Below are 26164 nucleotides of genomic sequence, written 5' to 3' on the forward strand. Positions count from 1 at the left end.
CGTCTCTCCATTACTTTGCACGTCAGTTTTGGGAGGGGACACGATGATTATTCGACTGTCCAAACAGCTAATACTGTGCTGTTACTCTCAGGTAACCCATGCTCCAGTCACCATCTACAAGGTTAGTCTGCAAGTTGATGAATTTGTATTTGAGTGACTGTGATTTCCACAACAGCTCAGGTGGGAAAGCTTAGTGATTGCAAAGACTGTTTGTTTTATTCATGATATGCCTTTTAACTTAAAATATAATAAGATATTTGACCTTACTTTGAATCTTTTCACTTAAATACCCCCCAACCGGTTGTTGCAGATGGCCGCCCCTCCCTGAGCCTGTTCTACCAGGTTTCTTCCTGTTAAAAGGGAGTTGTTCCTTCCCACTGTCAACAAGTATTTGCTTACAGTTGGTCATCTGATTATTGAAGTTTTCTCTGTGTTACTGTAGGGTCTTTACCCTAGGAATATATATTGTGATACACTGCTATATAAATAAAAATGTAATTGTATTAAATAAACAGTAAACTGCACACAATATCAAAAACATATTTTTGTGTTTATAACTGATCAGGTCATTGTGTCCATGTCCCCACATAGCAACAAAAATGATGATCCAAACTACAAAAGGCAAGCGCCCCTGCAGTCTAGCATTTATCAGCAAAAAAATGTTGTGTAACTTCCACCGTACTTTCTCAAACCGCATGTGTTGTGATAAAGCAGAGATAATAAATAAAACAGTTTCAATTATCTCTCAAAATGACAAATCTTTTTTGGACAGGAAGCTGCAGCTTGATACTTTCTGCATTCTTGCGCTGCGTTTTCTAAAAACAAATGATTCTCAATGCAGCATACTTCAGTCCCGTGTTTTATTTTCCACTGTCAGCGGCGATAACACAGCTGAATTCTGCAGGCTGTTGTTGGTTATATATTTTGACTGTGACTCACTGTTCTTTTAATATTTTCTCCTCTTCCTCCAGAGCACATGCATGGGAGTTTTGTACTGTTCATCACACTTTAGGCTGCGCGAGATCCAAAGATATTTTGCCCTTGTTTTTTCTTTTTGCTGAGAGACAGCTTAAGACACCTGTGCTTCACCGGCTAACATTCCCCTTCAGGCTGAGGGTGTGTTTACGTGTCCTTAAACACCATGCCTGAAGCTAAGTCACACTTAATTTGCAATAAAAATAACACCAGAACACGCCATCCATCATCTGAATCTAAGCTTTTTCGACTTGCAGGTTTGATTGCACAGATGTTCCACCTTAAACTGCAAACGGGTCTCTTTTATTCCCATTTATGAGGAGATCTAACTATATCCGGCCTCAAAATCTTACTTGAAGCTCTTAAAAGTTTACCACTGAAAAGAGATGATAAATTCTGATTTGTCAGCTGTTGATCCAATTTACCAAATGAAATCACTGCTCAAATGGAGTCGATGTAGCAGTTGGCTGAAAAAAAGGAAAGGCTATAAAACACTGTCTTGCTTTTAAATGTTGGTTTTAAGGGGTACATTTGCATTAAGAGTTGGATTCTTTCTGCCCAAATCATAAATAATCCTGCAACGTCTCTGTGAAGCAGCAGCGGTCGAGAGCCAATATAATTCCGCTCCAGTCTTTGACTTTTTAAAGGCTGTGTCCCTTTTAAAAGTGCACTTTCAGATGCTACACCCACAATCATGCAGAACTGGGAGAAAAAGCATTCCAAAAAGTACAAATCCCACACAAAATAGGGATGTTTGGACGGCATCAAAAGGCTACTGCTCACTGGCAGTGCTCCATATGACCAAATATGGAAGGAAAAAATGCAGCCTTTTCCCGTAACCAAACTGGGAAAAGGGAAAAAAAAGGGAAGGTTTTCTTGCATGCTGTGTGCACAGCGAGATAGAGCTCTTACACTCACTCCGCAGTGGCCACAGAGCTGGCTCTTTCCCAAAGCAGCATGACTGATGGTGATGTCGGACCTGCCGTGACATCTCAGCCAACACTGTCGGGCAAACGCACACAAATACGCAAACACCTGCACGACTCAGGAGTCATGAAAGAAAGGCACACCAATCTTTTGGCTGCGCTGACGTTTCATTTTTAAACACACAAAAAGCTTTCTTTGCTCTCGCATATGAGCTCTATACCATTCACAGCAATGCACTCTGAATCTGAGCCCCCTGGAAGGGAACATTCCTCTCTGTGAAAAATCAACCGTCTCCAACGCCACACTTCTCTACTTCAGTTAGAAACAGTTTGTTTATCTGCCCCCAATATACAGAGTGGCTCTGACACTCTCCTGCCACTGCCTAATAAATGCCTAATAAATCTCAATGCAGGTTTTTCATTTCACAAGAAACTTATCGAAAAATCTGGGATTTATTTTTTGTTTTCCTCCTCCTTTCATCAGGAGGGCAAAAAAAAAAAAAAAAAAAAAACCTGAACAGAACAATAAATAATGTGCTTGTGTTTTTCCAAAACTGCTTACTAAGTTACTCAACCTTTGCATCAAACCTGAAGTAACACTCTGACATCTGAAATAAGCTTAATGGCTTACCTTCTAAGGTTTATATGAGAATATGGATATCACTCTCATGATTGTGTGATAAATTACTGATTTAACATCTTTTACAGATTTTAAACAGGGATGCAGCTAGCTTGACTCAGTAGGTCTGCTAGGCCGAATGTAAAAAATAGCAAAGGAAAAATATTTTTCACAATCTGAAAGGAGTTTCGAAGAGTTTGGAATTTGAGAAATACATTAATTTAGCTTCTGGCCTTGTGTTAGATAAGAATATCTCATATTCCTTTGCTAAACATTCAACTAAACCCAGAATGTGACTGTAGGTTAGCCTAAAAAATGCTACTATGGCTCTTTTAAAGTGATTAGAGAGATTAACATGAAACACTACATGTACTAAGGTTAATTTCCACCATGGAACCCTACGCTAAAAACTTGTCATCGGTTTAACAGTGTCTGTGAAGCTAGATTTAAGAAAACGGTTTATGGTTATAGTTTTTAGAGCATGCTAAGCATGTGTCATTACTTGGTTGGTCACTGCTAATAGCTTTACATTAGTTTATGTTAGCTAACTAACGACAGAACTACAACTGAGTGGAAAACAAGGACACTAAAACGAAACAGCAGTATAAGTGGGTCACTTTTGTGCTGCCCCTGGCTGCAAAAATGGGTTTATGTTAAAAAACCAAGGACATACTGTCCACTTTCACTCTCTGGCTGTTAAGCAGTAAGTGTTTTTTTCTCACTGTTGGCTAGCTTTGCTGAAACAGCCAACTGTTGGCCTTAATGTTAGCATTTGCAGAACATTTTAGAAATGACAACAGTGTGGAGGAAAACTTGTTTGAGCCAGGTGCAATGGTGGTTCACCAGACAGGCATGCTGGAGTCAGACACTGTTTGATCTTTGCTCATCGGGTTGAGTGTACAAAGCGCCACAATTAGCTGGCATAGCAGATGTCCGCAAGATGAAGTCAGCAATATTTTATGCAATAAAGTAATCCTCCTTTTCCCAAGCCCACCCAAATAGTTCTGCATTTTCTAATTGTGCATCTTTAATAAGAAGAATGGCTGCATCTAGATATGTAAAGAGGGTATCCACGGAAAAACTGCTTGCCGTGCATCAGTTTGTTGCTCATGGTTGGTCACCAGTGGATATTTCAGGCTCTAGGTGACTAGGATGCCAACATCATCTTTTTCCACACTGGTAGTCGCTTCAGTTGCTCAACTTGAGAAATTGAGAAATTCTTAGCACTGGACCTACCCACATCTTGTCAGCAGCTCTACAGCGGACATTCCAGGCTCCAGGTACCTGATAACCCTCCAACAGATTCCCTATTCTGTCATATGACACTCGGCAGTGTCATGGTTGTTGCTTCATGGTTGTTGCTTCAGTAGCTTGCCTCAAACTTAAAAGTAGTTTAGCTTGTTGCCTGCCCACTTGACATCACAAATACCGCAGTCACACTAAATGGGACGGCAACCTCCAGCAAAAATTGGCGATTGCCCGGTAATCGCATTGAATTGTTTCCCTTCTGGTGACCAACTGCAAGTAGTTGCAGTCAGACTACACCTGTAGCCTCTGACCATGCAAGCTGCAGTCCAGACTTGAACGAACTAAAATCTCTGTCAAGCACATTGGAAAAGGTTTGCAAAGAATCTAATTTCTAAATGCAGACAGATTGCTAACACTTTGCAATCAAGGTGAGCCATTCTGTGCTAAGTGTAACTTGTCTGAGATATGTCTGTTTGCAGTAGGGGACTCAACTCAACTGGTTGCCAACTGGTTGCATTCTGGTTATCTTCCTATTTAAAAGTAAGGTTTCTGAGCGCCTACGACAAAGCCTTTTGTGCAGCTACTTAAGTTGCAATGAGTGACACCTGGGTAGACCCGGTGGGTTATGGTAATCCTAGCATATTTAATTTGAGGTTCCTCCTCTATAAACTCAAACAGTCTTAAGATGGGAATTTTGACAACTCAAAAAACCCAAATGTAAAAGAATTCGGAAAATACACTTTTATGCGGGTTAGGTCACATGAAATTAAATGTTTTATTACCATGATACTTTTGACAATGAATGTTCTTTGCTTTGCTGCCAAGCAATGAAGAGGGGAGTTAAAGCGATAAATAAGCCAATCTGGCCCTTTCCTCCTCTGTTTGCTCAAGATCCAGGCAGCCTTGGTTTTCAGCGCAGCACCCCACTTATGTAAGCGTCTCCTTGGAAAAAAAAATATACATCAGATATTCTGGTGCAAATATCCAGAATGTCAAATAATCTCAATAAATATGCACCCCTGCACTTGACATGCAACATTAACAGTCTGTTGTGGAATTCCACAAGGACATTATAGTCAAGCCCTCATCTTTTTGTCATTCAGGATCAACTGCAATGTCACAACAAACATGTTGTGAAGAGGCAATACAGTATTAAAAAAAAAAGACTGTAATAGCATCAGAAAAGACAGGAATAAAATGAATATATATATGTAATTTCTCCACATCGTTTTCCTGTCAAAACAAAGCAGAGCTCTGAGGAATATAGAAGGACGTCACCATCGAATCATCCAGTACCTCAGGGTGCACTCTGACACTTTCAACTGTATTAAATGGGAGGTTAAATAAATAATGACAGACAGATGCTCAGTGAAGTCAAAGACAAAGAAGAGGAGCTCAATACAGTAAAAAAAAAAAAAAAAACACAGACAAACAAGATTCCCAGGTACCTATAATAGCCTGACATATTCATTATCATCCCGACATTAGCTATGTGTCAAATGGTATCAGCATTTATAATGGTCGATGAATGAAAATAAAATGTAAATTTAAAAATGTAAGGAGAGATGGGAGAAACACCCTTTAGTCATGTCACGAGTGTTGACGTTGCATAGTTCCTCCACCAGAGGGCACTCTGGAACTCACATGTTTGGAATACTGCCACAAACACAACAGCCAGTTTATCTGATCACACAGAAGGTAAACGAGTAAATAAATAGCTAGAAAAATCTGTTTATGTTTTTTGTATCTGAAAGAAAAACAATATTGGGCGATATCAGGTAAAGCCTGCCAATAAATAAGGCTCTTAAAAGAATGTGAAGAAACAAATGGTGTAACCTAATGCCCAAACAATCTATGTATTGTGTTGAAGAAATTTCAACTTAAGATGAACTATGTCTTGGCTATACTTTTATCTAATTCTATTTTTGTACCACAAAAAGGTGTAGCTAGATATAACTTTTTTTAGAAGCATTTTTATTTACCATGGCACACTGGCAAAAGGCAAAAGGCCTTGAGGAAAAGGGATAGCTAGAAAAAAGCAGTTAAACATCACGCTAAAATGATGCCCCTGGTGGCAAGTTTTTGTTAAATACAAATGGTAATTCTAAAAAAAAGTGTCTTTAAGGTTCGAGGATACCTCTAGCAGCAATGGAGGAGTTTTTCTTTCACACATGAACATGAGACCTGTCACGAATCCCTTCCTCGCCCTTCTCTCATGTCCATTTGCAGCCTGCTCTCGTTCCTTCAGGACAGCCTGTCTTGACACCTGCCTTCTGTCAGAGTAAATGAGGCCCGGGCAGGAGTCTGTGTCTCCTCAACAGGACATTAATCTGCTACTAGTGAGCTGACCGGGGAGACTTGTGGAACCAGAGTGCTGATGTATTGTGAGTCTAAGCACTGCTACTGCTGACACCACAGCTAGAGAACGGAAGAGAGAATATAAAAGCAGGACAGAATTAAACTGAAAAGATCTCAAGTAAGGATAAATTGGTTTAGTTCCTTTTTCTACAGTAATCAGCTAAAAGATCAGAGTTCCAGTTAACAAAAAAAATTAAGCCTGTCTTAAAGGCCTTTGAGCAGGATACTGAACTTTAATAAGAGTAAAGTCATCCTATATACACACCAAAGCTCAGTGACTGAAAAAGTATAGGTGATTAGCAAGAGCCACAGCACCCCACTGCCTCTGGTACACAGGCAATAACATGACATGTTGGAAGCATTAAGGGAAGCATAAAAATGTATTTCTCATTAAATTTGAGAGGTTCCTGATGCGTTTCTCTAAGGCAAAAACTGGAAATAAAATGGATCTGCTAACATTTGTGACATGCTTCTGGCGCGTTGGATGTGTGGCTCTCTCCGTGGCCAGGGAGAAATTACACTTCGGTGAGAGAAGGGGAGAAAATCGGAAAGATGACCAACCCCCCCCCCCCCCCCCCAAAAAAAAAGAATAAAAAAGAAGGCTGAGTGATTTATGTGGCTGACTCAAACTGTGCCACGAGAGAATGTCTTCCCATCATGCCTTACATGGAAACATGCATGAGGGGAGAGTGAGGCTGAAAGGCATGATGCAATGCCCCTGCACGCTGAGAGCCTGTTGAAAACATGACAGCTAAGTGAAAATCCTGCCACGAGTTTTGGCCGTTTTATTTGTCCGTGCAGGCATCACAGCCCTGTCAGGAAAACAAAAGGGAAAATGGCTTTAACAGAGGACATATTTATTTAAATCACTCCTAAATATCATAAATCTTTATCTTTCCTGCCTTGCTTTTGCATACAAGTCAGTAAATCATGCGGTGTGATGCCAATTTTTTTTTGAAGAGTGCTGCAAGGCTTTTCAAGGGTATTGCATGACAAGGTATTTTTCAAAATAAGGGGCTGCATTCCTGGAGAGAGATAGGAGGAGATTAAGGAGTGAGTGGGTGGGTGGGGTGGTGGGAGAGCAAGATGACCTGACTGAGTAGGCCTATTACTCACACTGGATGTGGAGTGATCCCCTGACGCTGCTTTCAGTTCAGCCTTTGTTGGAAGAAAAAAAGAAAAATCTGAAGGCTTCTTTGGGGAAGGTGCATCTACACAAGTCAGTAAAGACGGCAGGTTTAAGTTACTCTGCATACAAGTCTGCTGAGTATGCTTGCACCACTAATGTTTTTGGCCACTTGAGAGGAAACTGTAAACACAACACGTGACTTTTAAGCTACTAAATGCCGCACTGTGAAAGACTTGTAGAACAGATTTTTGTAGTTATTTAAAGCCTCTGCTACCTGCGCTAGGTGTTAGGTCTTTTTCAACAATTAATATTTGTCAGTGTGCCTCCGTTTTGGGACCCCCTAGCCTTCAGTGCACATGCATAGAAGTCTTTTAAGGCAGGGAAAGTAGCAACAAGATCCACAGCACAGAACAGAGCAGGTATCAGTGACAGGTTGTAATCACACAGGCCTAGAAACTATTATACAACCATCTGGTAACCACTGAAGGCTGTGCTACTGTCTGTAAACAACTGTCCAAGCTGTAGTGAAACTTGAAAAAGTGCAACACAAATTAAAGCAAGAAGCTGTGGTAAAGGTGGGTTGCAAAGCAGCTTGGAGCAGCTTGCTCTAGTAACTGTAGGCATGCTAAAGATACTTAAAATTGCACGAGATTTGCAGAATAGTATCAGCTAAGCCATCTGATCACATGAGCATACAATCAGCTGTTATATGCTGATGTATTATGATTGTGGGCTTGGTTTGGCTTCATAGTCAGAGTATGAATTTTGTGTATTTTAATGTATCTGCCATCCTAGTCAGCAGGAATTTGTAAAGAAGTGCATGAATTGTATATCATTTTACAGTAATACTTCTATCAAATGCAAGCGACACGAACTGAAGATTTAAAGAGTACACGGAGGAAAAAGTTAGAATAAGAAGGACTTTGATGAAAAGGCCAAATCATAGCTCTTGACAAAGGGCTGCAGAGGTCAGCACAAAACTCAGCCGAATACACCAACCCTAATCCCAGTCCACCTCCACCAACTGCCGCATGTTATGAAGGGAGCTACAAATACAGACCAGTAAATATCATAATCCTGTAAAGCGCATGTGTTTCAGTGGGTTTGCAGTAACATTTTTCAAGATATCAAAGCACTGTTTTTGAAACAGCAGAAGCACATTCTCTAAGTGAGGGAGCTCACCTCGCCATCCAAAAGATACATTCCAGCCTTTTCGTACCTTAAATCCTTTCAGGGCTCTGCAGGGCTGAGGTTCACTAGCTTTACCCGATCTCACTTTCGTGCATGGCTGTGCTGAATGTTGCCTTATTAGTGTGGCAGCCAGCCAGCTAGGATGGGTATGTCTTTCACTCCTCTAAATCCCCGTCAAGGTTAAAGGCCCAAACGAGGGTCTTAAGGACTAAAACATGATCCACGTAAGTTTGCAAACGCAGACACGTTGAGCTACGCGAGACTAAGACACATCGTCACACAATTCTTAACACAGCTCAAGCATAAGATGAAGTCTGAGCGATGAAGCCGAGGTGACTATAGCATGAAACCGCAGGAGATCTCTGCACGTACTTGAATACTTCCTTCATGAGCGCTTCAAAGGAAACAGCCTCCCTGAGGACAGAGACTCATCTTTGTGAATGCTAAAGATATTAATTTTCTCCTTTTGGACCAGACATTGGCATTTCACATACTTGCATTAAAAATGATCCATAATCTGTATAAAGCATGACTGTTTAGATTCCAAAGTGAGCCCTAGCTCTAATACCCAGAGTACATAACGACAGAGCAGCTTTCTTTAGACTTGAACTCTGCTGTTCAGGAGAGCTACCCCACGTCTGTCTTCTCTCTTTCTGTGGTTATGTGACTTTGGGATCCACTGCCAGAAATTCCAGGAAACTCTAGAGCTTCACGAGACATAACAAAGCTCTCTCTCTTCCTCAGTATTTGTCTCATTACACTATGTTCCTCTGTCTGCCCCAGCAGGCCTGGAAGCTCTGCAGCTCAATCTCCCTGGGACGAAAAGTAATTTAATTCAGTGGCTGATTGACTCATATCATACCGCTATAAATTCTGGCTTTCCTTACTATTAATGCCTATGCTAATTCTACACCAAAGACTCTTTGGACCATGGAAGGCGAAATCCTTGTTGAACGCCATTAGCATGATGTGGCATTTACCACTAAATGAAGGATAAAATTCAGCTTCAGAGGTTAATATATGTGCAGTATTTAAGCCTCTTAATTCCTAAATTTATTGGAGTAACACATATCTAAGACAGGCATGAAATTGTAAATAATTGAGCAGTGCTTTTAGGAGGCTTCTCTTGTTGCTCCGTTGAGATTGCTGCAAGCTTTTTTTTTAGCTCATGGCAAAACTGGAAATGAGATTTGGTTCACAAAGCAGCAGCGCTTGATGGGAATAAATCCAAAACCACATCCAACAACCCCACCACCACCACCACCACCACCACTAATCTGTCCAAAGGGGTTCACCCATGTCCTCCAGTTGGAAATTTGTGCTATGCATCTGGGTCAACTCTTTTTTTTTCAAATGGATAGATGCCAGCCTGCCTGAACCCCCTCATACACATGCACCTACAGAAATACCTATGCACTCACCACCCACCTTGTGTTTATGTTCAGAGCTTGAGTGACTGGTATTTCATTTCGGCCTGCCCCGAGCCCTTTTGCACAGTTTGGCTTGGCCGGTGTACCATTACTGGTCATTAAGTCTAACCTGAACTAATAGGGGCCTATTTTCCAAGGTGGTCTCCCAGGTGGCTGTTACAGGAGTGAATGGCACCGCGCAGCTCAAGGCTCAACTTAGGAATCCAGAATCTCGTGAAAAAGCCGTCGTTGGGATGCAAGCCAGACACCGTCATATATGCGATGCAGTCTCTTTGATAATAAGCAGCCATTGTTCTGGGGGCGGTGGGGGGGGTGGTCATCTGGGTGTTTTGTTTCTCATTAAGGCACGTTTAATGAGGCCAGTCATAATAGGAACCCTACCCCATCCTTAACATGCACTATATTACATTTGAACCTTTCTCAACATCTGAACAAATGAACCGTCCGTTATCCTTCTGGAACCCTGAACAAAATGGAATCAAACCAATAAAAACAACGAGTCAATGATATCCAGCGGAGCTAAATCTATAGAAAACACCTTACTACTCTGTTTGCAGATATCTTATTTTAACATTAAAATTTTCATGTTTTAACCGTGCTCAGCTCCAATGTGACATGTGTTGTCATTAATCAGAAGAGAAGGAGACATTAGTCTAAAAGCGGGGGTAATTAATCCGCGCTCACACTCCATTAGATGTCATGCTCAATTTGTGCTGGAGGGCTCTGTACTGTGTAAACAAGCAGAGACGATGGGACCCACAGCTATTACTTCTGAATAGCATGGCACCTCAGGACATGTCCTGGTGCTGTACCCCCATGAAAGCTAAACTTACTTGCTGCATAGTTCAAGTGGATAATACAGCTCAAATTGTAAGTAAAATGAAATGAATCCTTGCCCGTATTAGATAATTGCGATCATGTGGTGCTTTTATAGGAAATTTGTGAACTCTGATGTCTGATCAGAGGCTAATCGTATGCATGTGTATTTAGTCATAAAAAAAGTGACTGGACTTGTAGCCAAACTATAAGCCTCCAACAAGGTTAAGCTGCAGTAGGGCATATAGTATGAATCAGCCCTTACTTTAATAAGTACCATTTGGCTGTCACCTCGGCGGCTGTAGAGCTGCTCTTTTACAGTAAAGCCCCTCCAGTACAGAGCTGGGGTTATTCAATAAAAACCTGACTGAGTGTTTCTCCCAATCACCACTGGCAGAGCTCTGATGAGGTAAAAAGCTCTTCTATGCCAGCCTATGTCCCTGTGGAGCAGTGTCTGATTAAAATGGTTTTCTGAGGCCATATTTTTGTTCTCCTTGTCCCCTTGCCAGACCCGAGTTTGAGTACAGAGAGAAAAACTGACAAATTACCTAATGCTCACTGAAATGAATCCACAAAAACAGATCTAATCTATTTAAAGGCCTCTGATAGGTGGACAGATGGGAGCAATGTTTTTTTTGGGGGGGGGGATTGGTGGTATCCATATCTCAAAGTCACTGGAAAAGAGAATGTTGAGTGTATGCCTGAGCATACTGTACATTTGTTACTGGTAGTGATGGAGGAAAGACTTTGCATCAGCCGTTCTGTGATTTGATCGTCACCCTTAATCACTTTCACACCCCTCCCTACACTTATCTTTTCAACCCCTCTCCACCGAACTCCTCAGCCGAACAGGGCAGTGACATGTGAAGTGGAAAGAAGTGGTAACAGCGGAGTGGCCTACTAGCTTTTGTACTCGCCCGTCCTCTCGCCTTGCTTGTAATACATTCCTGAGCAATCCTCGGAGGCCCATATGTAAACGCCTGAGTATGCTTCTGATTAGGAGGCACAAAGAGTACACTCTATAAATGCACTCTTAAACAATTACCACTGCTCCCAACTGCAGCTCCAACACAGACCTCAGACTGTGCTGCAGCCTATTCAGGTGAGAAAGTTGGATGTGGACCATTTACAACAATGTGCCTCGTCTTACTTTGAAAATCAGACTGAAAAAGGTTTGACAAGTATTATGAATGCAAATGCTCAACAAATGCTCAACTATACTGGCTTAAAGTTCTGTCACAGAATTTAATGCATAGCCGTTATCCTACAGAAAATTATAATCCTTCAACTTGCTTGCACTTTTTTGATTCACTCTCTGAGCTTCCACCACTGAATGGCCTATAATAACCACAGTGCATACTACCTATCCAGAACCAAGGAGCCCATTTGGTTCTGGATAGGTACAACCAAACCTGAGAGCCAAAGCAGACCAATAGCTAATAAACAGATTCGATCTTTCACCACCTTAGCATTGTTATGCGGATACTGGTACGGTAATTTTAAAATCAGATATTATTTTAATATTATATTCTTACAGACATATGAAGCATAAATAGATTGCTCTAACATTTGTTGTTATGTATTTACTTGTGACTACTCAGATCAGCTGGTTGTAGTTCCAACCGCATTGCTAACACTAATGTTGCAGAGTGCCCTCTGGTGGCCAAACTATGTAACATCACCACTACTACATTGTTGAAGGGTGTTTCTCCCATCTTTTCATTCCTTTTCAAATATTTATTTATCAGGCATCATAAATGCTGATACCGACTGATCGGCAAATAGCTGATAGCAATCGGCTAATAAATTAGTCGGGCTCTAGAAAAGACATTAAGTTAAGTTTTCAGAAATGAAATGTTAAATTAATGATGATGCTGTCGAAGTTGTATATTTGTAACTTTTGGCAACACATACAATAATTAACTAAAGTTTTGTTTCCAATACATCTACTAAGAACTTTTGAAGGGATGGGTGAAATTCCAGAGAAATTAATTTATCCTTCAAGTCCTTAGGGGGGTAGCACTTTCTGAAAGTTCAGGAAGTTTAAGGGTGGGGCTTGCAGTACAGTCAGTCTCTGCATTAGCAAGTTGAGAGAGATCCCAAAGATTCCATTACCAATGAAGTTACTTCACAAAACTATATGTAAGGACAGTCTTTGCGTTTTAATATCTCAGTGGGCTTGCTTAATTTTATTCGGTCTTTTGGCTACACTGAACATGTAGCATAAATTACGCTTCCACTATAATGAATGAAACTAGCTTAATCGCGCGTAAGAGCATTTTTGCCACAGAGGTCTGCTCTGCCCATTTTAAAATACACAGCCTTTTGCCATGTTTAGCCAATGTTCTTTAGGGACCTTTTAGTTCTGTGGAAAAATTACATGGGACTAAATGTCTGGATATTATGGCTTAAAATGGTTTTGTAGTGTTGCCTTTGAGGCTTGTTTTCACTGAGTCAGAGTAGCCAAAAGAAAGCACAGGTCACTTGCAAAGTTATAACTGGAACTTTTACAGGGATTTTAAATATGATAACTTCCTCTATTTGTCTGTTATTTGGCTTACTCCATAAACAGATTTATCTCGACTCTAGGAGGAATCAAGAGTTTAATCAAGCAAATGACTGGCAGATTTCTTGTTAAAAATAATTGCTGGTTGCATCCCTAAATACCTCAGCAAGTGTGAGACCCTCTCCTGAGATTTTACATCAATGAATTTTTAAACGCTTAGAACTTGGTTGGAAAAATAACACAGCTATGAAGCTCATCCAAAAGCTGAAACTGAATTACAGTAGAAGTCTGACTCATGTGAATATCCATGTAAGGACACAGTGATTGTTTTATATGTATGAGCTAACTCCTCTGCCATCATTACAACATGCAAGCTTGATCTCGCTCTTGCCAGTTCTCACTCCCAGGATGGCAGACGTCCAGCACGGCCTCTCCAAGCTGTCCTTTAAATTCGCCTTTCGGCACGTTTAGCGTTCCTACAGCCACAAGCATAAACCCAGCAGGCCTATAACTGACCTGCACAATGCTCTGTCTGTCTGTCTGTCCCACCCCCCGTGTACAATTCATAGACCGGTTAACCTTGCTAACTGTGTAAATACATGACCTCACTAGTCATATGTTCACATTGAATGGTATTTTTCACACACTCCTCTGGGATTTACATCACCGTATTACCTCCACGTTCCCTTAATTCCACATTAACCAAAAATATGGGACATTTAAAGTGCGATTTAACAGGCTCTTGATTAGCCCGGTTTGTTTAGTTTTGTGGACTCTTTCGGGAGGAAGACGAAAAGCTGAGAGAAGCAGGGAGGAGGGGAGGTGAAGAGAGGACATAGGAATGGAAAGTTGGCAAAGAGATGAAGCTGGGTAAATGAAAGTTCTATCAATCATTTATTTTTGAGATAAATTTAAAGAAAAATAAAAGCTTAGGAAGGATATATTGGTGCTGAGGAAAAGAAGAGAGGTGAAGGGAAAGTAACGTAACTGCTATGAGAGAGGGGCACACAAGGTGGCTTCTCTGCCACAGGGACACGCTGTGCATGTCTGGAGTCCCAGCGGGAGGACGGCGAGGGAAAACACAAGGCCAATCAGCTAACAAGCTAACATAGACATTTCCTGTGCTTGTTTTATCAGATGAGAAGAAGCCCAAAGGCTAAATGTCCCCTCTCAACAAGGTTGTACACTTCTCAGAATAACCTGCTTTGGGAAACCAAGAGGAGAACATGCATCTTTTTAGCATGACATCAGAAATGCTGCTTAGGATCGCTGACCTCACTCTCACACTATCAATCATCGACAAAAAAACAATGAAATGCAGACCACGTGGGGAAAAGAGAAGATTTTTTACCTTTTAAGATATAAAGCAAGGCTGCCTCATGAATTTAATCATCTCCCACTCAAAAATCTAAAGATTTAGTAAGAGCTAAAGGATCATAATAGTCCTTTTTTGTGTTTTTTTTTTTTATAGCTGTGAAACTTCTGGCAGAGCTTGGCATCTGGCAACTAGCAGATGGTGAACCAATGTGCCAATTACCAACACCGACATGCCGTGCTGCCTATTATTCAATCTGGCCTTGAGTGATCACACTTTCAAGTCAGAAAACGATACGAGTGAGAGGTTGATCTAACAAACCCTCTCCATCCGAGTGTGACTAAAGCTCGGAGGAATTCAAACGCAGGTCTTTTGTGCCCACATGACTGCTTCAGACGGGGCGACTGAAAGTTAGTTGAGAGCGAGTCTGAAAAGGAAAGGAAGCAAAAGACAGCTCGATCCTAGAAGTGTGTTAAAGAGCTGCAGCTTGGAAATAGCTATGAAATTGTGGTTTGGTTAAATAGGACTGAATATAGTGGCGAATCTCTTATAGGCCAAGGAAAAAAGAAGAGGAGCAGAAGAAATCTCCATCACCCAAGAGACAACCAGAGCCTAATTGTAGAGTGAACAAATGCCAGAACATCCAAGAACACTTTGCTCCCACTGCACAACTGTTCCATGTCAGTTTGGCTGCAAAGCGAAGAACAACAAACAGCATATGAGGCTAAATTACACACGGAAATGTGTCATGGCGTAAGAGATTTTCCTCTTAACATGGAAAATAACAGGAATTTATATATCGCAAACATCTTCCAAGCTCTTAAAGCGTAAATAAACATCTTCTAAGGTTTCCTTCACAAGCAGTTAACCATCCCTACCAGTTTTTACCTACCACTTGCTGACCGCCATTACCCAGTGAAATAGTTAAGAATTCTTCCCCAACCCGACATCTGCCCGTCTGTCCAAGCTCACCAATATTATACAACTTAGTATGCGGTTCTGGATGCAGCACATCTAAATTACATGCTATCGAATTCAAAAGGAGGGGGGGGGGGGACGGCACAGAGTACACTGTAGGGCTCGAGTCCAGGACCAAGAGTCCCCTGAGTGTTAGCTACACGTCAATCACAATCACTTCAAAATGAGGTGAACCCCATCCTACTCCTGCTGTTGTCCAGAAGACAAACTTAAAACCTTCACTGACTTTTTCCCCCCCCCAAAGCAAGTGGTGCTCACACTAATGACAAGGACAACACTGATAAAACAGAAAGTGCTCATTTCGCTTGCGGTTCCCCAGCATAGCGGGGCTGCCTTTCTATCTCATGCCATATTCTTACAACAAACAAATCTGCATGAAATTAAGCCAGCGGGCAAAAACACTCGAGCACAGGAAACATGCTTGACATAGTTTCACTGGTCCGTTATGAGAAGAAACCAGAAAATAGCTCTGGCACCTGCTGTGCAGAAACAATGTATGTTTGGACTGACGTGTCTTCATGTTTGGAAAGTGTACCACATGGGGAGTTTAGGTAAAAATAAAAGAAAAAGAGAAAAGAATGGTCTGATCATTTGTGTTTGAAATTTGCCTCTGTCAGTTTTCCACTCGATTCAAATTTCAGTTGAGACACTTGGTTGAATGCCTCGGCTCAGCAGTGCTAAGAAACTACTGCCTTGCAAGGGAAACTCTGGATTCTTGCTTTGGAATATGATGCTGTGGTGGATTATGAGTATCTAGCATTAGACTTCAACAAAGCAGCCACATATATTACAGCCACATATATGTAAACAAATAATTAGCATTTCTTGATTTTAGTGAGAATAAGGCACAATAATCAGCAAACGTCTTAAGTTAAATCAGCAAGAAAAGAAAAATGGGATGAAAAATGAGATGGAGAGAGTGAGCGGGAGCCAGGATACAGTAACTAGAAGCCTTTCACCGCACTGTGCAGCTCAGAGCCAGACTCCGGAAATGCATGGCAGTGTTCCCTACATCCTGCCTGCCCAGCCCTAACCCTGGCCCTCGCCCACACTGCCAAACCCATGTTATCACTCTGTGCAATTACCTCCACATTCTTCTGCACCCATATCATATCGTTCCAATTATAAATCCATACAGAGCACCACATTTCCAGTGTGTGGCTTGCAGTCTGATGTGTGCTCTGGTTAAATATGTGTGTGACAGTGTGAACATGCACTTTAAAAACAAAGTGGCTCAACTGATCAAACAAAAAATGTAAAAAGCATGATTCGGCGACACGTATATAAACAGAGACGCATAGAGACAAACAACAACAAAAACCCCTAAACATTTGATCTTAACAGTGAGGAGTTGAGGGCTGTATGTTATGATGTGTTGGAAATAGTATGATGTGGGCTGTGTGGGCTCATTGCAAATTAACACATCTGAGTGGTTTGAGTGATCATCTTCATCCAATAATTAAACCTTTCTAACCTGATAAGAATACTCTCTACCGTGATGACAACAAGCCAATCACAAAGCACAAAGGAGCTCTATTAAAAACAACACAAGCTTTGTTTAATGAGTATAAAAATGGCCTTCAGAGCCAGCGGAGGCATCGCAATCTTAAACCTATGTCAGAGATTGTAAGGCTGTAAGTAATATATGCATAATAAAAAAATAGCCTCAAGGTCAGAAAAATTACGCTGATGTTGGAAGTGCCTTAAAATGGCATTTTATCTCCAGGTCACCAGATGGCGATATCTGTGGTTGCAAATAACCCTCTGGTCCTATAAAAGTCTAACCAAATAAAATACCTGTTTAATCTCTGTAAACAGTTTTCTGTTGAGTTCTATGAGCGGAGTCACTCATTTTGCATCATACTGAATAAAAAAAAGATCGGCTTCTTCCTGTTAAAAGGGAGTTTTTTCTTTCCACTGTTGCCAAGTGCTTGCTCATAGGGCATTGTCTGACTGTCAGGGTTTTTTCTGTATTAATGTAAGGTTTTTACCTTAAGTATAAAATGCCTAGAGATGTCTGTTTCTGTGATTTATTCCTATACAAAGTGAAGTGAATTAAATTAAATTAAACTGAATTGAAGTAACAGGCAAATAATGATACAACTGACTATATAAGTAAATAGTTGCACAGTTTGTCAGGGTCTGTTCTGTATGTCTGCTTCTTGGGTCCAACACAGCAGTAATCATGACACAACAAAAAGTAACAGATAAATAGTACAAATATATAACTAAAAGTAATAGACACAGGTTGCATAGTTACCAAAAAGGAACGGATAAATTGTTAAATGGTTAGCTAAAAGAAATATATAGTTACATAGTTTCTAAGAAGTAGTATTTGAAATAAATAAATAGCTATAAGGAATGGATAAATAGAGATATAGTTACCTAAAAGAAATTGTTAATTACAAAAGCAATGGCTAGACTGTGATATGGTGATAAAAGGTGTTAACTGTATTCCACAGATGAAAAGATTTAAATGGACACAAAGGGAACATTAAATGAATGGCTGCTACAGATACCATGAGATGGCGGTGGGGTGCATAAGGTTGGAACTACTGTATTAGAAGTGTGTTATTCATTGCATTCCTGAGGCTATTCCAGTCATCTGTCATCAGGTTGCTCCTGCACCTTATAAGGAGCAGGAGGGCATTCTCCACTTGTTTTCCAAACACTGCGCAACTTATCGGATACAGTTTCATGGACAATTACTGTGCTGTCTGTTTCCTGAAAGTATTTAAAATGAAAAAAAACAAAAAAAACAAAAACCTTACAGATCAACCTTTTGCAGTTCCCTCCACCCTCTTACACTTACCATGCTTCTATTTCACAGATACAACTACACAATAAAGCTGAGATCAAAAGACTTTATGCCCAAACTGAAGTACAATGAGAGCCGAAGAGAGTTTTTTGCCTCCGGCGTGGTAGGATTGCAGAGAATGTCATACCTTGAGAAGAGAATTCATTTTTGAGTAAGAAGGCCTGCCCTCTGAAAGACTGCCCCGTGGCTTTGTCTGCAGGAGATGCTGGATGTCTTTAAGACTCAAGCATTAATTAAAAAAAAAAAAAGAAATTAAAAATCTTATGTTCAGATTTGATCTTTTGAAGGGTATTTGTTGAGCTGGCATCTATACAAAGTTAGGATAACTGCCTTTATCCTAGCTCTGCACACTTTACGAATGCCTTTCTAAACTAAGGGTGAAAACCACAACCTTCCTTTAGTGTCTGGAGGATGCTGTTGACAGAGAGTCAACATCAACAGGCCAAAAAGTAGAGCAACTTTTTCTTCAAACCAAAAAAAAACCAAAAAAAAACTTCCATCAGGCTGCACTGAGTGGCTACTTCGACTATGAGAAACTTGCCCACCCCTCCTTCTTCCTACTGCCCCTTCATACTTTGTTCGCTAAAGAATCAGAAGGCGTGAGCGCGCATTGCAAGAGCGTGCATACGGTATGCTTTTCTTTATGCATCCCCACAATAAAACACATTTTTTTAAAAAGCTCACTGGGCCTGCAGCTGGGAATCATGACGTCACCATGCCTTTAGTGAACCAGCAGCGTGAAACGCGCACAAAAGAGGGAGCGGCTCCCAGCCAAGAAATTCCGAAAAGTAAAATCAGCAGCCCATGCGCACAGCAGACATCCAAGTATGATAATCTGCCATCGTAACGCGGCCTATTGCATCATTGTTTTTTGTTTGTTTTTTTACGTCATCTTTAACTTTCCACCCACAAAAGCTCTGATATCGTCTGTAAAAGTTCAAAGTTGTTTTTTTGCGCTTACCTGTGGATCACGACGGGACAAAGTAGAGCTCTAGAGTCGAGTGAGAGGAGTGGAGAGGAGAGGAGGGAGCCTAGTCTGCAGTCGGGTCCTCCACTACACTCAATGATAAAACCAAACTCAAAGCCCGCTCAAGCCCCTCCCACCTTTTTAAGACATACAGTACACATCTACCCTCGGCTGCATTGTACCCTTCGGTCTGTTCTTGTAAAGCCGAGACCGAGTCCAAAGTGAAAAAACTCACATTTGTCAGCTCTCCTAAGAGCTCGTGCAAAACTCCCAACATCTAGAGTGACTCTGGGCAGAAAATGCACACTTTTGGGGGTGAGAAAGCCTTCTGGGATAAATAAAGTGTCAACAGAGATCGCATGAGATGTTTATCTTGGACAAAAAAGGGGCTCACGGTGCAGACCAGCAGGCCCCAAAGACTGCATAATGTGTTGGCAACTGAGTTATAGAGTTCCTTTAACTGCTCACCATTATGTGAGCCATCATAACATGACAAATAACCACAGTTATCAAATTATATAACTCCTCAAGACATTCATTTATGCAGTGACTCTGAAAAGGCATGTGGGCTAAGTAAAACGAATATCTCATTAGCTAATGTTGCCAAGCTATTGACATGCATATGAGTCTTAGTGGGAATCCAATTTTCCTTGATACTTACTCACTCTAGCAAGAATGATTCTTTTTACAGATATAAAAATGTCCCTGTCCATTAGAATGAAGTTTTTTTTCTACCAGTTTAAGCAAACTGTTGGCTCTAATTTAGCAAGATTTTGTCATTTGCACTGATAATGACTTCTCTATACTGTCTATATGTATATGCACTCATCAGACAGTTTATTAGGTACACTTTAATAGTAACAGATTGGACCTCTTTTGCCTTCAGATTCAGAAAGATGCTAGAAATATTCCTCACATATTTTGGTCCATATTGACGCAACAGTTTTACACAGTTCCTGCAGATTTCTCATTCTAAGACATCCCAAAGGTACTCCAACAGGCTGAGAACTGGTGACTTTGGAGGCCATTTCAATATAGTGAATTCATTGTCGTGTTCAAGAAACCACTTTAGCATGATTTGATCTTAGTGAAACGGTACGCTATCCTGCTGGAAGCAGCCATCAGAAAGTGTGTACACTGTGGTCATAAGGAGACATGGTCAGCAACAATATTCAGATGTGATGCGCTGCTATGTTGGTACTAAGGGGCCAAGAAAATATCCCCCACATCATTCAACCCCAACTAACCTGAACTGTTGATACAAGACAGGGTGGATCCATGCTTTCTTGTTGTTTATGGTGAACGAGTGGCACCTGATGTGGTCCTCTGTTGCTGAAGCCCATTGTTTTTAGTGCATGATGCTCTTCTGCATACCTTCGCTGTAATGAGTGGTCACCTCGAGAACTGCTCCTCATTGGATATTTTATCTTTTTGCGACCAATCCCAGTGGAAGAACAGTTTCTGAAACACCTAGACCAGCTCATCTGGCACTAACAACAACGCCACGTTTGAAGTAACTTAAATCACCTTTCTTTCCCATTCTGATACTCACTTTGAATCTCAGCTGCTTGAGATGGTCTTGACCATGTTTACATATCTAAATGACCTAAGCTACTGTATTATATAATGAGCAGATGTATAGGTGTACCTAATAAAGTGACAGCTAAATGTGTATATTCAGCAGGGTGTGTTCAAATGATGGAGGATATATGATCAGGTCTGTGAAATGCTCAGACAGTAAAATACAGAAACAGATTCACAATTAGGCTACGTTCAGTATGTCACCATCTCTTAGCTTGCAAGCACGCTAATTCTTGGGTAAAATCTACAGTACACAGAGGTCAGTTGAACAGAATCAACTTTTTGGGATCACCTTGGAAGAGGTTTTTATAACATAATCTCCTAATTTTGTGTGGAAACCACAAAATTCCCAGAAAGAGAACAACAAAAAACAAACAAATCCCAAAACACCTGACCTTTATCTTCAATAGAAACTACAGCTCTTACATTACTCTCTGTGTCAGCCCTTACACGAGATGATTAACGGATCAAGAGAATTGCAGAGGTGAAGTTTCTCGTTTGATTCCCTCCACCAAAAGCACCACAGCTATTTCTGACCTCGTGTCTGTCAGCAATTTCAGGATACAGAGAGTTAGGAGATGACAAACACAATAGCAGCAGTGTTCTACTTTCTACTGTGAAACAGCAGCACGCAGACACTGCTCGGCTTTGTCGTCCCCACCCCCCCTTAAAACAATGATGCTCAGAACAAAGAGCGAACTTAAGAGCATTAGGCAACTGGTGCAGAAATGAGCACCATATGCGCCGGTGCTCTTTTGCATGTGCTTTTTAAAGATAAAGCGAAAGAAATGCGCTCTGCTGATTGTGTACACGTGCAAACGCAGTCGTGAGTGAGCGTGCACGTGTGCTGACATAACGAGGAGAGAGAGGAGGGTTAGAAGGCCATTCCGCTCAACAAATCTGAAAATGTGTTTATGTTAATTTCTTTGAAAAATGATGTATTTAAAGATAAACCTGTCATTCTTCATCTTGCGTGTTTCTTTTTCCGACTTTTATTCCTCATCCAGTTTGCAAACAACAGCTGCCTCAGAAACCTCCATTACCCTGAGTTGGATCACGTCACGGCATAATTTGATTGCCAAAAATGATGCGGTGGTTTGGGCACGTTTATAGTTAGCGCAATGCCCACATACTCAGGGCCTGTGATGCCTTTGCTATATTTACATCATGAGCTCACCTGTTTACCTCAGCCACACACTTCAGTTTGAGCTGTGCCTCCTCAGTGGAGGTAAACAGAATGATCTTTAGTATTGATACCAACGCTGGTACTGGTATCAGACTGAAAGCAGCGCGATAAGATTCAGACTTTGTTTCTATACTCTAAGTTCAGCATGTAGCCCACTGATTTGTGTTGAATGAATAACTTCTTGGAAATGAAAAAAATATACCTCACACACTATGAAAAAACGTTTTTGTGTTGACTGTCACATCTTTTTGATTTGTAGCCTGTAGCACATTTAAACAACAGAAGCGCTTTAGAGACAGGCACAGCTCTTCAAAAAAAACAAGTTATATAAAAAGCTGAAATGTGTATTTTACTGTGTTAGTGCCCATCAATGTGTTCAGAATTTGCAAATTGATGACAATTCATCTCATAAGTCATAAGTCATGACACACAAATCTCTGCTGCCTTTATAGGTTAAAAGTATCGGTATTGTAATACTGGCCCTGTATTCACTTGTATCAGATCAAACCCAGAATTTGCAGTAATACTTGTGCACTATTCCTCAGGACCTTTTGGCTTTGTGCGTCCTAACTGAGTTTCCCTACTACGACCTAATGAAATGAAGTCTTGTGTATGTCGGTGCCAGTAGAGGCAGCACTGAGCATGTAGAGACGAACCTGGGAAGAAAACACTGCGACTCTAGGCTGTTTTGCTTTCTGCGAGCCGTTTGCAGCTGCTGTCAAGGATTCATAGATCTTTGGCGCCTCAGGCCAGAGAGGTTCACGTTGCCAAAAATCTGACATGTATACCTTCAAAATGTTACATCAGCTAAAAGACCTCAGAAGCAATTATAAAGGTTCTAACACTGCATTGCTTTCAACAAACCCCTGACATTTCCCCCATTTCATCATATTGTTTTAAATTAGATGAAAGAGTGCATTGCCATCTTGTGTGAAACTGACGTTCCAGAGGTGAAGGTAGAAGTCGTGGAAAAGCGCAATAGTTAATGATGTCATCACGCTGTTTGAGAAGAAAGTAATACCATTAGTGTCAGACATCAACTTCATATGGATTAATTCATACAGCAGCCCTTGCTCCGACTATGTATGTATGATGGATGATTGGTATCTGAGATGTCTTGGAGGCTCAGCTGGTCGATGTGCATATCAAATACCTGCAGCATCCTGGGTAAAACCCAGCACTTTTATCATTCCGATCATTTTCCTGTTCCTTCTTGTGTCTCTGCTGTGTAATATCAAAGACAAAAATGCCAGCAAAAGATGGACCCCTGCAGAAGCAAACAGCTGGATTATTTCCCTTGTGCGTGGCTCTTATTTGCATTAATACTACCTTTGGACTGCAATATTCTGAGGATAAACAGAAAGGTTTTCATAAGATTGAAATAAGGTACTTATCTATTGGGACACTTTAGATTAGATTCTTATTTTAAGAAGGTACAGAAAGTCGAATATTTCGACACACCTTGTAGTATACTGCAATATACATACATACATACATGTTATCTGATATCTTGATTTCTAAGAGTAAATTCATAAACCAGTTGATCCGATATATTATTAATGCGCTATTTGGCATAAAATCTAAAGTACACCAAATATCATTACTACATAATTGTCAGATAATATTCATATATGTCACAATCCTTCATCAAGAACAAAAAATATCTAATGCGTGTCAAAGAGAAACCAGATTTCACAATGAGCCATAAAGGTTTTTGAGAGATTTCATTTTTTTTTCATTTTTATTTCAGAATGGCTTTGCTTAACTAATAATGTGCGAAACATTAGACTGCAGTGGAATATATATATGGATCCCTGCTCGGTCAGTCAGGTCTACGGGTGTAACCACTTGACCACACACCACCACCACAAGCCCTGCCCTGACCCGACTGGCTCGAGTTCTAATAGTGTCACATGTCAGTGGCCCGACGATAGGTCCCTGAGGGACTCCGTCACATCAGCTGTAAGTCTAACAAAAGCAAAGACAGAAATCCAGTGTGTCTCTCCTTTGTAAAATGTTGTCTCTTATTAAAAGTCTGACTCAGTGCATTTATGTGAAGCTTAAGTAGTTACATGTAATAATTTGTTCTTGTTGATTTTGTAACAGTAAAGTATCCCTCAGCCAGTATATTTGAAACATAAGGCTCCACACATTATAGAGCGATATATGTGCATTGTGAAAATATATAAAATAAAATGTGCAAAAAGATATCAACCCACTGTAGAAGAGCTTTTTCAAACACTCCAGGTGCCAAGAAATCCAATCTTTAAATAACAATAAAAGGAACAACCTCCCCCCCCCCCCCTCCCTCCAAAACAAAACATGTTCTCACACTTGAGCTGTCAAAGCTGATTACCTTTTCTAGTCCATCTGGTTCCTGCTTTCCCCAGGCCTTACGCAATGCCAAAATCTCCCATGACCAAAAATCTACCACCGTCATCAACCAGATTTCAAAAAAAGGAATTTTTGCCACCTTATCTATGGCTACACTGTAAAAAAAATGTAATATAAAAGTATTTTACTGTGTGTTTTACAGTTTTGTACTGTTCTTCTAGAATATCATTAAATTCACATAAATAGACTGTGATTTTACATTCCAAATGTAAATTAACGTAAAATCACTGTAAATGTAATAAAACATAATTTTCTTGTTTTTTAAATGTATTTGTCTGTACATATGCATATTTAGATTCACAAATGTATCATAATCTCACAAATATTTGTCCATTATTTGAAAGATTGAACTGTTAACTGTTAAATTCAAATGTAATGCTATGGAAAAATATATAAAATGATTCTTATGAACTTTTTTTACATCAAATAATTATTATTATTTAGGGCGATCGTGGCTCAAGAGTTAGCCGTTTGCCTTATAATCAGAAGGTTACCGGTTCAAGCCCCGGCTCAGACACTCTCGGTCATTGTGTCCTTGGGCAAGACACTTCACCTACTTTACCACCTACTGGTGATGGCCAGAGGGGAATTGTAAAGTGCTTTGAGGGTCTCAAAAAGTGCTATATAAATACAATCCATTATTATTTAAACCAACTGTTAACTGTATAATTCTGTACATTTAAGTATCATTATTCATATTGCTGCATTCATTGACCTTGTTTATAGGTAATTTCATTGTTTAATCACATTAAAATGGTCCTAATTTAATGTTTAAAAGCACTTGAAAAAGGCAAAATCCCATGTAAAATTAGGGCAACAAACTGTATTGTCATTACTGAAAATAACCGTATTTTCATGAGAAAGTTATTTTCTGTTATTTTCTGGTATTATTTTGGCGCCCCAGCTGAATATTACTGTTTTTTTGGGATTTTTTTTTTTACAGTGTAAATCATTTACACTTATTGCGCTAGAGGTGTTTTATTCAACTCCATTTCTTAGTAACGACACTGATGGCTACTGATCTTCCACTGGAATTGTTTATTTTACATAGGATGCCATAAAAGTACACTGTGTGAAAAAAGCAAAAAAAGAGAACTTTAGAAACCCAGCATTGGCACACAGTGGAGAGAGATGGGTGAGTAAAAAAAAGGATGTCATTAAGTGGGCACCTCTCATCGCAGGTGTTTAACTAAATCACTCCCATGACACCTCAGTGAGGCTCCTCTGATTCCCATCAACAAATATAAAGCTACATGCAGCTATATCTGGATGGATCCAAGCAATCTCTGGACGTTCCTATGTCTTATTTCTAGCTTGTTCCAGTGTAAGCAGCACTGACACACATAAGACAGCAGCAGACAGTAAAGCCTTGATATAATGTCGACTTGAGAGTCAAAGCTAGGGCAAATATAACATTGTGTGGGATGTTTGATATTACTACAGAAACCCATCTGAGGTCAATAACAACAAGACCATCTGTTCAAAACAGAAGAAAAACGCAAAATGACATAAAGCATCGAAGTTAAGGAAACAGTATTTTTAATGCATTGTTTTATAGAAACTGTGTATGTAGTTTAGCCACCTACAATCATGACCTATTATTCAACAATCTACCACTCAAACTGTACTTTCACAATCATCATAAGCTGCAACAGTAAAGATATTCATGACCATACTAACTTATATTACAGAATCAAACCATGTAGGACCAGGTTTACTCAAGCTAA

General features: G+C 40.3%; 1 protein-coding gene across 4 annotated transcripts in view; it reads right to left on the minus strand.

The window, feature by feature from the left end:
• Nucleotides 1-19408, minus strand: part of cald1a (caldesmon 1a) — a 66699-nt gene extending 47291 nt beyond the window's left edge. For all 4 annotated transcript variants that reach the window (XR_004843636.2, XM_006780609.3, XM_035907879.2 and 1 more), the window contains exon 1: nt 19271-19408. The gene's annotated coding sequence lies outside the window, so the exon portion shown is untranslated. The remainder of the gene's footprint in view (nt 1-19270) is intronic.
• Between the last annotated feature and the right edge of the window lie 6756 nt (nt 19409-26164).

Source organism: Neolamprologus brichardi, chromosome 17, assembly GCF_056152115.1.
Source record: "Neolamprologus brichardi isolate AB-2024 chromosome 17, ASM5615211v1, whole genome shotgun sequence".
Classification (NCBI taxonomy): Eukaryota; Metazoa; Chordata; class Actinopteri; order Cichliformes; family Cichlidae; genus Neolamprologus; species Neolamprologus brichardi.